This window comes from Belonocnema kinseyi, chromosome 10, assembly GCF_010883055.1.
Source record: "Belonocnema kinseyi isolate 2016_QV_RU_SX_M_011 chromosome 10, B_treatae_v1, whole genome shotgun sequence".
NCBI lineage: Eukaryota > Metazoa > Arthropoda > Insecta > Hymenoptera > Cynipidae > Belonocnema > Belonocnema kinseyi.
Window position 1 is genome coordinate 61,989,071 of NC_046666.1, and position 12,867 is coordinate 62,001,937.

At 30.7% G+C, this 12,867-nt stretch overlaps 1 protein-coding gene and 1 long non-coding RNA gene across 4 annotated transcripts in view; one reads left to right on the forward strand and one right to left on the reverse strand.

The window, feature by feature from the left end:
* Nucleotides 1–8,782, reverse strand: part of LOC117181439 — an 82,666-nt gene extending 73,884 nt beyond the window's left edge. Inside the window, exons 1-3 of one of the 2 annotated variants that reach the window (XR_004468123.1) lie at nt 8,738–8,782; nt 4,982–5,260; nt 2,961–3,474 (exon numbers count right to left, since the gene is read on the reverse strand). This is a non-coding gene — a long non-coding RNA (uncharacterized LOC117181439). Of the gene's footprint in view, nt 1–2,960; nt 3,475–4,981; nt 5,261–8,737 lie in introns of those variants that run through there. The other variant, XR_004468124.1, reaches the window with a different exon arrangement.
* LOC117181435 (sterile alpha and TIR motif-containing protein 1) overlaps nt 1–12,867 on the forward strand; it is a 468,060-nt gene that overhangs the window by 144,475 nt on the left and 310,718 nt on the right. The window lies entirely within an intron of this gene.

Consider the following 12,867-nt stretch of genomic DNA (forward strand, 5'->3'; position numbering starts at 1 on the left):
AGCAATGAAAAATCGAGATGTCCTACAATTCACCTGTTAATGTTTGAAAATACTGATTTTAATAACAAGAGCAGCGAAACTAGTCCAGTGTATCACTTCGCATGAATTAAAAATCTATCTTGACTCATTAAATCGCCGCACATGGTTCTCTCAAGTAGCGGACAGTGCCAAAGAAATTGTAACAAGCTATTCCAAAAGACTTTAAATTGATTAATTATCATGACTCAGGTTTGTTAATCTATTTAAATATGTGTCGTACAAAAACGGATATTTAGAGTACAGGCTACCTTCATTAAAATTTCCTGTAAAATTATGTTTTACCACTGACATATAACCAAAATGTCATGTTTGTGGAGAAGTAGTCGTGATAACATATTTATGATGTAAGAAGCAACTAGACTTGAAGCATTTTTTTGAAGAATATCATTACTGTGAAAAGTATCCACTATAAGGAAGAATGATAGGCATAATTTTCTTAAATGTTTCCATGCACCATAGTTTATTAACACTATTTGAAAGTAGACGAGTAAAAATTTGTGAAAGAAAAAAAAGCTTTAAATATTTCTTACAGCTTAATAGAAACAAAGGGGTGTTTTTCAACCCTAATTATGATTTTTTGCGAAAATTGTTAATTGAATATTCAGTTACTCAACGCCCCCTACTCGTCGGCAAAGTTACAAAAAGATTTTTGTATTTTTTGTAAGAGCATTCCTCTGTTTAAATTAAACAAATGAAAAATATAAGTCAATAAAAATAAAGCAATTAATTATCAATCAATGATCAGAACTAATTGATAGATTGGGAAACGTTTTTGATTTTGAATAATACCAAAAGTTACAACAGGAAAAATTCAGCCACTGGATATAATTTTAGATTATAATATTAATTTACACTGAAAAACAATATTTTTAAATGGAAATCATTAGTGTACAATCAGTTAAATTGATATAAAAATTAATTTTTTTAAATTCAACGAAATTGGAACACAGAAAGATGTTGTGCTAAAAAAGAAATTGAAAGAGTTGCATAAAACATATACTATTAGAGGTATAAAAATGTCCAAACAAAATTTCGTACAAGAGTTACTGTGGACATCCAAAATGAATTTTTCGCATTTTCACCTCGTAGAATGAAATAACTAATATTTAACGATGGTCGCAAATAACTTAATAAAATAAGAGTAAGGTGCTATGAAAACTAAGTGGGTTTAAAGTACCCTGGTGGCGGTTATAATAATATTGAGTTCGTAAAAAAAGTTTTTATAAATTGTATGACGTTTTATGTGTCACAAAATCAAATAATGCTTGCAACTACGTATAACTTATAGGCATAATTTACTAAATAAGTTATTACAGGAGCTGAATCTAACATTGATGGAAAAAACAGTATTTATTGTCTGAAAAGGACTCATTCTGTGCATCGATCTAAGTCTTCATAATTTATCTGTAAATCTGGAAATGAGAAAAAATAGAATTCAACCCCTCATTGCAATTTCAAAATGAGAAATAGGAAATTCAAGAAATTACAAATAAGACAAAAAGGGTTGAATAGCACAGCAGATGAAGATGGAGTGATGTAGAAACAGCTTTTAAAAGTCGAAGAAGAACAGAGTTAATATGTCACCTAAAATATGAGTGACTCTGTGAACATCACCTTCAAGGTAATCAGTTACAGCATTAATTAATAGATGACAATTTTCGGCTAGAAAGTCGGAAATAAAAATGAATCTCTTTCAAACAGTCTCTTTGAAGCAAATACAAAACTGTTACCAACAAAGTTAGCAACAATAACCGGAAACGGATTGCATGAATCAGATGTTCGCCATGCAGCCATTTTAGAGTGAATACGTTTCGTTTCGCGACCACGAGGTTTGGAGTTTCGAGTCAGACATTAGTGATTAGAGTGATTAGAGTGATTAGAGTGATTAGAGTGATTAGAGTCTTCAGTCGGTTTAACAATTTATGGACAGAAAAAATCTTAGCCAAAAATATGTCCACAGGTACGTTTAAATGCTCTTTTCTCTTGAAATAATTCAATTTTTTGCTCTTTTTATATTCTGCAAAAATTAAAAAGATTGTCCTAAAATCTTCCAGATTCTTTTTCGACATAAAAGCGTTAGAATCAAGACCCAAACTCAAAACTGTATTTTCTCATTTTACTCCAAAAATACTAGAATTACATGTTTTCAAGATAATCAGGGCTTAGTGCACTTTTCAATTAAATCTTTATTCGGAGTATTTATGGAGTCAAAAGAGAATTCAATTTTGAGGTTGGCTCCTGGTTCCAACACCCTTAACGAACTTTGAAATCTCCTAAGTTTAAAATGAATCTTTTAAAATAAAACCTGTAACCGTAATTTTATTTGTCTCGTCTTTTTAAAGGTTTTCAAAAATGTACCAATTATATATTTTAGAAGCGAAATGTTTAGAACAGAGAAATTTCCGAATGTTACAAAACATTTACAATTAACATTTTGTTTTTTATCAATATTATTTGAGAACATTCTGCCAAAAAAGCATATACGAGCTATATTCTATTTTTCATACAGAAATCTGGAATTTGTTAATATTTTCAATATAGCTCATAGTGCTTTTATGTCAGGAATTATTTAATTATAAAAATAATAAATTTGCAATCTAGGTCGCATCTAGATCTATAAGATTTTACTAGATTCACTAGAACGCGCCAGTACTGCTGGTATAGATAGCGGCTAGTCGATTGGAGCGTTACATTTGCGCACCGCCCCATCATAGTTTCTCGAGAGCGCCAGTATAGACTCGTGGTGGTCTAGACTGGAACAGTATAGCGCCATGAATTATTTCCACACGGGTTATTCCCTTAAAGTCAGTAAGACATTCTTTCTGCAACTATTACTTAGATCACCTACTGATTAATAAGATAAAACATCCTAACCTCTATTTTTTGAGAAAATTTAGCTATCACTTTCTTACCTTCCTGAATTTCTTGTACTGTACCTACTGTTTCATCAGTCAATGTCATATTTTTATACTTTAAATAATTATCAAGAAGGCCCATGCAATCAAGTTTCAGATTAATATAATATCTGCAAGCTGAACTTGAATAAGAATATATTTTGTAACAGAATTGTTACTCATGGGTTTGCGCTCGGAGCGGCCCTGCAAATAAGGGTTGCCTGGCCGCGTCCGAGGTGGGTCCAATTCTCCCGAGGGGACCCGAAGTCCCGAGCGGCAGCATGTTTCGCGCCAGCCTTGGCCTGTCCGCCTGTGAAGAACACTGTTTTTCTCTCGTGTGTGTTTCCCCACCGATACCAGGGTTTGTCGCCCCGACCATCGAATTTCACCGAAGGTTTACCCTGGACACCAAGCGGCGTTTGTGCCTTGTCACTACCCGACGGAGGACTCCTACCGCTCTACTGCGCTCCTTTTTAGGGCCATCTTCTTCACGACTTTCCGACAGTCATACCTGGGTTACGGCCTAGCGGCCCAACTATCGCTGCAAGTGGTAATAAATTCTGTTTTAAATGAAAGATAGCAGTTTTCTCAATGTGTCGAGCCTTATCTCTCAGCATCCTTGTCCCTCTTCCCACCCTCGGTAGGCGATCTCGCCATAATTTATATTTGTAAAATTTGCGCTTAACAATGATGCTATCAAATTTATCACCTATTATAATTTCCGTACATAAGTAAAAATTAATTTTCTGTTATTTATTTATTTTTCTTTTTTTAAATGTACATAATTTTTTTCATCACCAAATAAGGTGAACGTTTTAGTTTTATTAGTGTAGGGTGGAGCGAGATGAGCATAGTTGCCCTTTCGTTAGTATATAAAATATGCTAATTCATTGCTTGAAAGTAAAACGTTATATATATATATATATATATATATATTTTAAACATTTTTAATTAAAAGTTGGCCAAGATAAAAATAACTGAAAAGTATATGCGAAAATCAAAACGGAAATAAAGAACTAGTGCGCTTGACTCATATCGCCTCATGCCTCGGGCGGGATGAGCCAGGTACTGGGGCGGGATGGGCTACATAATTAAATGACGTTTTATAAATAAGGGTAATTTTAAGTTCGAGTATTTTAAAACGAAAACATATCTTACACATATTTTTGCCAAATTAAACGGAAAATTCAAAGCATTTCACATTAAATTGATGCAACCCTTAATCCTAACCTCTACCGTATCTAACACTACATAGAGTAAATAGAAAAACGATTTATACCCACATATATTTTAATACTTAACAAATAAATATAGCAATTTTTCGACTGACTCATGTATATTGTCTCAGTAAAAGTCCAATTCTACAATACGAAATCTCCCAAATACTACACTGGTCTACATTACACTTACTATACATGATACTGAATTTCATATATATTTGGGTATTAAGCCGTTTTTTTAAATTTTCGCTATATTTTTCAACCAGAACAATGTTTTTCTTATTTTTGTAGCATTTTACGAGGTTTCAAACAAAGTTACTGAAGAAATATACCAGAAAAAGGGTGATCGCTTCCAGTTGACAGCAACTAATATTATTTTCTAATACAGAACTATAACAGTTTGCTGCCATACTTTTTCTAAACATTTTTGTTGAAAAGATTAGTTTTTTATACGTTTATAACATAATTAACACCCTACACAGACTGATAATATGAAAAATTGCATCCTAGCCTACTGACTGCTACACAAAGAGGTTAGGTTAATGCATCTAATATGTGATTTTGTGTGATAATTGAACTTTCTAAACAAATCCAAGATAGCGGAATACAGGTCTTAAGATGTTTACTTTCGTTTTTTCCAAATTAATACAACATTACGCGATTATTTAAAAAAAAAAGAAGTTTGATAATGTTCTTTCTGATATTAATACAAAAAACAGTTACAAAAGAAATGATATCCTATGAGAAAATTGTGTGGCTCAACTTGCCCCCTATGCTCATCTCGCCCCACCCTACCCTAGTATTAGACTTTTCAGTCGCATTAATTACCTTCTGTCAGTGCTCATGTGGAGAACATCTTGTTTTGTCAAGGGTTCTGATGTCAAATTTTTTGGTAAACATCCCAGGTAAAAAGGTTATATATAGGATACAACTGGTTTATATATAGAGGACAAGGCAATGATATATTTTCATTGTTTTATAAATGTTTCTATATAAAGCAAATGAAAAATATCAGTGATTTGCTCACTATATATAAACTATTTATACATTTTTACCTGGGAATAATATTTACTCTCTTGGCAAGGATGTTGGAATGTTGACTCAAAACTGAAAAGTCGATAAGTTTTCGTAAAGTTTTATAAGGAATAAAGAAGAAGATAGAAATAAAGTAGAAAGATAATAAGGTAGGATTAAAAATCAAAAAGTTTGTATAAAAAAAAAACCCCATAACAAATATAATCTAATCGTGTAAAATCTTGCAGTCTCTTATCAAAGTCAAACTTTATATATGCTCGTTGTTCACGACCCTGAAGTTCCCTATTTTCATAGATTTCAAACTTTGTCATTCATTATGAACAATTAAAGAACCCGATGGAAAAATCGAAAAAATCTTTGGATTCGTCTCCGAAATATCTAAATGCGCCTTATTGTTTTATATTCCATTTTCTACCAATTATATAATTTTCTAACTTTCGGACATTTTTAAACACGAACCAAGGGTACGATCATGAAACCAAAAACACCTTTGGATACGTCTGCGAAATAGCTCGATAAAACGTTTTTAAAACTAATTTTTAAACCATAACATCATTTTTTAATCACTTCAAATTGTGCATGCACTATAAATAAACTAAGAATCCGAACGAAAAACCAAAATCTTTTTCTTTTTGTTTTTTAAACTTAGTTTTCAAACAGTTTCATTATTCGATACGCCTTTTTTCCATTTTTACACAATTCCATAACTTTTAATTACTTTAAACTTTTACATTCATTATAAATAAAAAAAGAGTGCGATCGAAGAACAAAAAACATATTTGAATTTGTCTATAAAATATTCAATTGGGATTTTTTTTGTTTTACCCATTTTTCAAACAATTACATTATTTTATGCGCTCCGAACATGCGTTCCGAGCGTTCAAATGAACGAAACATTTTTCCGTATTTCTATTTTACTCATAAATATTGTTGTAACTGCAATATAAAATATGCATTATAAATCTGTTTACATAATAATTTATTTTCCAATATAAATGAACAAGCATTTAAGCACTTTTTCCGGATTAAAAACTCATCACACAAAAATTTCGTTCATTTGAACGTTCGGAACTTCAAACACAATAAGAAAACTGAAATATAGAAAGAAAATGTAAATTACGTAATAAACTTGTTCTAAATATTGTCTGTCCATAAAGTTACACATATAAAAATTAGGCAACTATTGTGAAAGCAACGAAGATATTTATAATTTAATCATTGACCTCGTCGGGTCAGGGTCGTAGAGAGAAATTTTGGAGCCCAGTATACCTAAAATCTTGAGGTCCATGATTTTTCCCAAAATCTGTAGGCGTCATTATAGAAAAAAATTTGAAATAAAAATATGACAAGTTCAGGCTTCGGACTGACGACACTATTGACACTCTCTTTTAATGGTGCAACTATTTTACTAATATTCTCAAACAAATTACACTAATGATACTATTTTCGCAAATAGCTCGTGATGAAACTATTTTTTTCCTTTAAACGCGTTTTCAAACTTCTTTACTGATTTCAAGATAATATTTATCGGATCTCCAATAATGAGAAAGATTCTAAAGACTGCAAGCTATTCTATAAAATTTAAAAGAATTTCTAAAGAACTTTAAGAAGTGATCAAAAAGTGATCAAAATATTATAAAGAATATAGTTTATTTTAAAAAACACACAAGAATGCAACAAGATTTTACGAAAATTTATAAGATTTTCAACGTGTCCACTGGACCAGAAATTAAAGTAAATTCATTTTTTGAATTTTTGTACGTTCATTTTAATTATAAGGTTTTTAAATGATGAAATCATTCAGTTTACAATGCGTAATTCTAAAATATTTTAGATTAAAATTTTCAATTTACGGTCTCTTATATTGAAGCCTACATTTTCAATTTTAAGAATTTTAAAATGTAGTTTTTCAGGCCTAAATAATTAAAATCGTTTGAAATTGAACAATAATTAATTTTACAAAAATATTCTGAAAATGTTCCAAATTAAACAATTTGCATATTTGTACTTTAAACAACGAACTGTTTTAACTCGAAAGCCTTAATAGTTAAATAAATGTAAGCGCCTGATTACAATTGTATAAACTATTTTTGATTTTAAAGTAAATTGAAATAATTAGGTTCATAATCAAGCGCTTTTATTACATTTTAAATCGCATTCAAAAATTATTTCACTTTAAAATACTCTATTTTTAACACATTCGATTTGAAAGTTTTTAATACAAAATTTCTGAATTAAAAATATTTTGAGTTTCAAATTTAAATTTTAAGCTAAACATTAAAAAAAAGAGTTCAACTTCAGTCTTTTCATTTGCAGTTTACTTTTTATTGCTTTAAGTGAGATAAAAAATTTAACCTTGTTTTCACTCAAGTTCAAATTTTTTATTTCAGTGACAGTGAAAAATGTGAGCGAAATGATTTCAAAAGAAAGTAAAATATTCTGTAAGATTCTATAAGATTTAAAAAAATGGGAGTTTTTCAGGGATTTCCGAGTGTTTCAACAAAATGTAAGGGTTTTTAATAAATTTCAGTGAATTTAAATAATTTCAAGGGACTTCCTAATTTTCATGACAATTTAAAAGATATAAAAGAATATTAACAAATTTTAGAGATTTCAGGGGATTCTAAAGGGCTATATCATATTTGGAGAATTTTAAGAGCCTTCAGTGGGTTCCAGAGATTTCATTATTTGTTAAAGAATTTTGAAAGACATTATAGATTACAAGAGGTTTTACGAGATTTTATCCAATTGTTGTGGGATTTTAGAAGATTTAATGTATGATATAAATTTCAAGGTATTTCAAAGGGTTATTTTTTTATATTCCAAAGAATATAAGATTTAATTTTTTTTAAGATTTTTAAATAATTTAATACGATTTAAGAAAATAAAGGTTTTGAAAAAGGTATCCAGGATACCAATGATATTTACAAAATCACACGGGATTCCAATGGATTTCGGAAGAAATTTAGAGATATTTATCCGATTCCTACCTGACCGACATTTTTGGAATTACAAAATAATAATAAAAGTTTAGAAATTTTGTATTTGGTAGTAAAAATTTATTAGTACATACTCGTTATTTCCTTTTTTACATTTTCCTAAACTTTCAGTTTGATGTCTCATTTTGAATCGAATTAGTATCATCCAAAATAAATGTCGGTAAAGTAGGAATTCAATATAGTTAAAAGATTTGAAAGGATTTCACGAAATTATATGAGAATATTGATGCTAATTCGAATTTTTAAAATAAGTCCAAGAGTTGCCACTACAACCTTGAAATATTTTTAATATTTGCCGCGGCTTACTTGTTTTTTAATGAGAGGGCGCAACATTTTCTATTCATACCGAGCGTAAAAAAGGCTATTTACGGCTTCTGCATTTATATTGCGCATCTATCCGTCAGCCCAGAATGTTCGAATACGAACGGAATTACAAGATTTAAAGATGTAGTGACAATATGGATTGAATAAATAAGGAATGTTAATTATATATGCAACGCTTGTTTATAACTACTAAATTAATTAAATAAACACTATTTTCGATTTTTACCTTCAACACTGTCAAAGCAACGTGGCACTCACTCATAACTGGCAAGCAACGTTTGCAGACTAGTGACTGGATGAGACCAGATTGCCTCATACGTGCTCTTACCGTACCGTGGCGCTGCACGGTGGGCTAGATCGAAAAGTGAATTGCGAAGAAAAAAATTCTCCACGAAAATTATGTTTACCAAGTAGAAATATTGTAAATTTCAAATTGTCGGTAAAAAAAACTATTTTTACTATTAATATTCTTTTATTTGTAATCAAAGTTCCAAAATGTTGCATGCAAGAAATAAATCATTAATATTATAATTATTATCAAAAGCCGATTTTTTAAAAGTACAAATGTTAGATTATGGCCAAATATGTTAAAACTCCATCAGATTAAATCAGTTCGGTTGTATTTTGTTGCAAAAATCACTTTAGCGTAAGTATTTCTTCTTTTTTTTTTGGTTAAGAAAAAATAGTGTTTTATAAGTAGATTATATAAGTAGGAAGTCGTTTTTTCTCGTAAGTTTCCTTTAATTATGTCATTAGATATGTTTAATAATGAAAAAATATCAAGAGTAAAAATAATGGACGACATTACTCAAGGAAAGTTGTGAGAGAAAACGATTTTTCTGGCTTTAAACATCCACCCTGGGTATTTGTTCATATAATCTGCCCATAAAATTAAAAAAACATAGAATGATTAATTTTTATCAGTGAGCATCGATTTTGACATAATTTAAGAAAATTAAAAAAAAATAATAATTTTTTGGTGTCTTTGATGATCCATACTGGAAATTTGTTTATAGAATTTGTTTACCAAATAAATAAAAATATGAGATAAAAAAATCTTATGAGCTAACATCCTAGATGAAAAAAGTTATGTATAATTTATACATAGTGGACAAAATACTGATATTTTTTAGTTGTTTTATGAAGAAACATTTATTAAGCAAATAAAAAATATCATTGCCTTGTCCACTGTATATAACATTTTCAACTGAGTTACTTCATTCAAATGTCGACACTGGGCATTTGTTTGTATACTTTATTTGTAAAATTAATCCGTTTTCATATGTCAAAAATAGGAATTCGTTTATAGCATTTGTTTAGAAAATTTATTTAAAAGTGACGGACAACAAAATCTCATAATCATTATTGGTTACATAATTTAAGAATAATTTAGATAGAATATGATTTCTTTTGCCTTCAAATATCCATACAGGGCATTTATTTATAAAATTAAAAAAACATATCAAATGACGATTGTTTCTCATTAAACATCACTAACTAAATGATTTAAGGAAAATTAAGAGAAGCAAACTTTTTTTATCTTCAAAATGTATACACAGGGCATTTATTTATATAATTTGTTTATACAATAAATAAAAAATATCCGATCACAAATTGTCATTATTAAACATCACTGTATACATAACTTTTTCTAAAATTACGTGAAAAAGGATGTCTTTCTGCCTTCAAATGTCCACACTGGGCATTTGCTTATATACTTATTTATAAAATTAATAAAGAACACCGGATAACAATTGCCTAATAATGATCGAATATAATTTTTCTGATCGAAGCAAGTCATTTTTATGCAAAGATGTACTGTGCAGATAGTGAATTTATAATTTAGACTATTTGTTAATTTAATTTGCTTCTAACAATTAAGTTGACAGGAAAGTATTATCAGTAGAAATTTTGGATGAAATAGTCTAACATATTCACCAATTCTTTAAGCTTGTAAATTTTATTATTTTAAACAAAAATCATTAGATTTAATTCTAATCATTTTTGGTTTAAAAATAATTTTATCTAAAACTCTGGAACCCAAAATTGTTAAAAAGTTGTGAATCGCCCGTGCAGAAATAGCCCGGGTTAGCTATGGTCCAACAAGGTTCCTGGTCGGGGACTGACCGGGCTATGTTTGTTTTTTAAGAGCCTAGCCGTGCGCTGGTCGGAGACTGGCTAGCCAAAAATCTAGTCAAAACCTCAGTCGGGGGCTGACTGGGCTCTGATCGGACAAATCTTATGATCGAATGCTCAGACAGTAGATGGCCGGCCGCTGATTAGCAATAATAAAATTGTTAAACTTTGTTTATAACTTAATTACTTTTTCTGATTTCATTAAGAAATAGATGCGTATACCCGCCTGGATGTTCCACGTGTGAAAATATATTGGGTGAATATCTTTTTGACCACCACAAATTTGAAGGTTTCATGAGTTCAATCTTAGAAATAATGCATTTTGTGAAAAAAATTCGATGACACTTTTTTGAAATTCGAACTGTTTTTTAAGGAAAAAATTCAAAGTTCCATCTTCATGGAAAATTGCAAATGTTCAGAAAAAATTTACATTTTATATCCATCTTAAACGTTGTAAAATAGTAAAAAAAAAACACCTAAAAACCAAACCCTACACGAAAGTTTAAAAAAATTTTATTATTAAGAAATTTTCAACATTCACGATTAAATTTCTGAGTTCCGTCGTTAAAAATTTTAAATGGTCATAAAAAATTACATTTCCTGTAATTGTAAAAATTTGTAAAATAGTCTACAACGGGGAAAAACAAAATATCACCCGAAGAAAAATTATAATCGATTTAAATTATTGATTTAAAAAATATTTTATTGATATTCCTGGCAAAAGTTCGTGTATTTTATATTTACATAACTCCGCATAATAATAAATAACCAGAAAAAGATAACTTAAAATTTGGTACTTTCACTTTTTTGAACTGTAGCTTATGAGGATGGCTTTTCCTAGTGAGTTTCAACTTGTCGGTTTAGCGCAGTGGTTAGCACTTCTAACTGTTAGGCCTTAGATTTAGGTATAGATATATAGGTTCGATACCCCGTAGCGTTAGAAATTTTATTTGTAATATAATGTTTAAAAATGTAATATATTTATTTACGCTAAACAGGACTATTAATATTTAAAGTCAAAATACTCGCAATCATTTAATATTTATTTTTTAAATACCTTTTTTGTCTCTCAACGACTACATGAAAATAGTTAATGTTCTCTGTGTGCTGGGAGTGACGAATTTCATATATTAATATGCTCCAATTCTGCAGAAAAAATAATCAAATTGATTCCCTAATTTAATGCTGATGCTCTTCATACAATTTAAACCCGAATCATTTAAATCTAGTAAAGCACCAATTGATCTTGTCCGGGTTACGGTCGGGCTCCCCGGTCAGCTCCCGGCCATGCTACATGGCCGGGCGCTGGCCAGCGGAGCGTGACGTTGCTGGTCGGATTCCGTCCAGAAACCCCGGCCACAGCCCGACTTAAAGTCGGGCTCCCCGACTAGCTCCCAGCTTAAAGTCAGGCTCTCCGGCCGTAGAGTGGCCAGTCCCCGACTTAAATTTCCACACGGGCGTCTTTGAAATATATTTTTTTTAAATTAAAAATACCAAAATTGATCAAAGATTCTAAATCTTGTTCCAATTATAATTATTTTTGTTTTAAAATGTGAATTTTTTGTGTAAAACTCTAAAACCCCCAAGATTATTAACAAATTATGAAAATTTTAAATCTAATGATTTTTATTCTAAAACCACTAAACGTTAAAAACGCTAATAAAACCGAAAAAAGAAACTTGCTCAAGAAATAATTGTGAAATATACATAATCGACATCGAGTTGGTCCTTTTTTTGGATTACTTAAAAAAATTATTCCAGGGCCCAGGTGGAAATTTAATTCGGAGGCTGGCCATTCTACGGCTGGCGAGCCCGGTTTTCAGCCAGGAGCTGGCCGGGGAGCCCGACTTTAAGTCGGGCTATGGCCGGGGCTTCTGGTCTAAATCCGGTCAGCATCGTCACGCTGCGGTGGCCAGCGTTCCGTCATGGAGCATGGCCGGGAGCTGGCCGGGGAGCCCGACCGTGGCCCGGACGGGATCAATTGGCGCTTTACTAGATTTAAATGATTCGGGTTTCAATTGTATGAAGAGCATCTGTCGCTGAATTAGAGGATCAATTTGATTCGTTTTTTACTGCAGAATTGGATCATATTAATATATGAAATTCCACATGCCCAGCACACAGACAACATTAACTATTTTCACGTAGTCGTTGAGAGATAAAAAAATATTTTTTAAATAAATATTAAATGCTTGCGAGTATTTTGACTTTAAATATTAA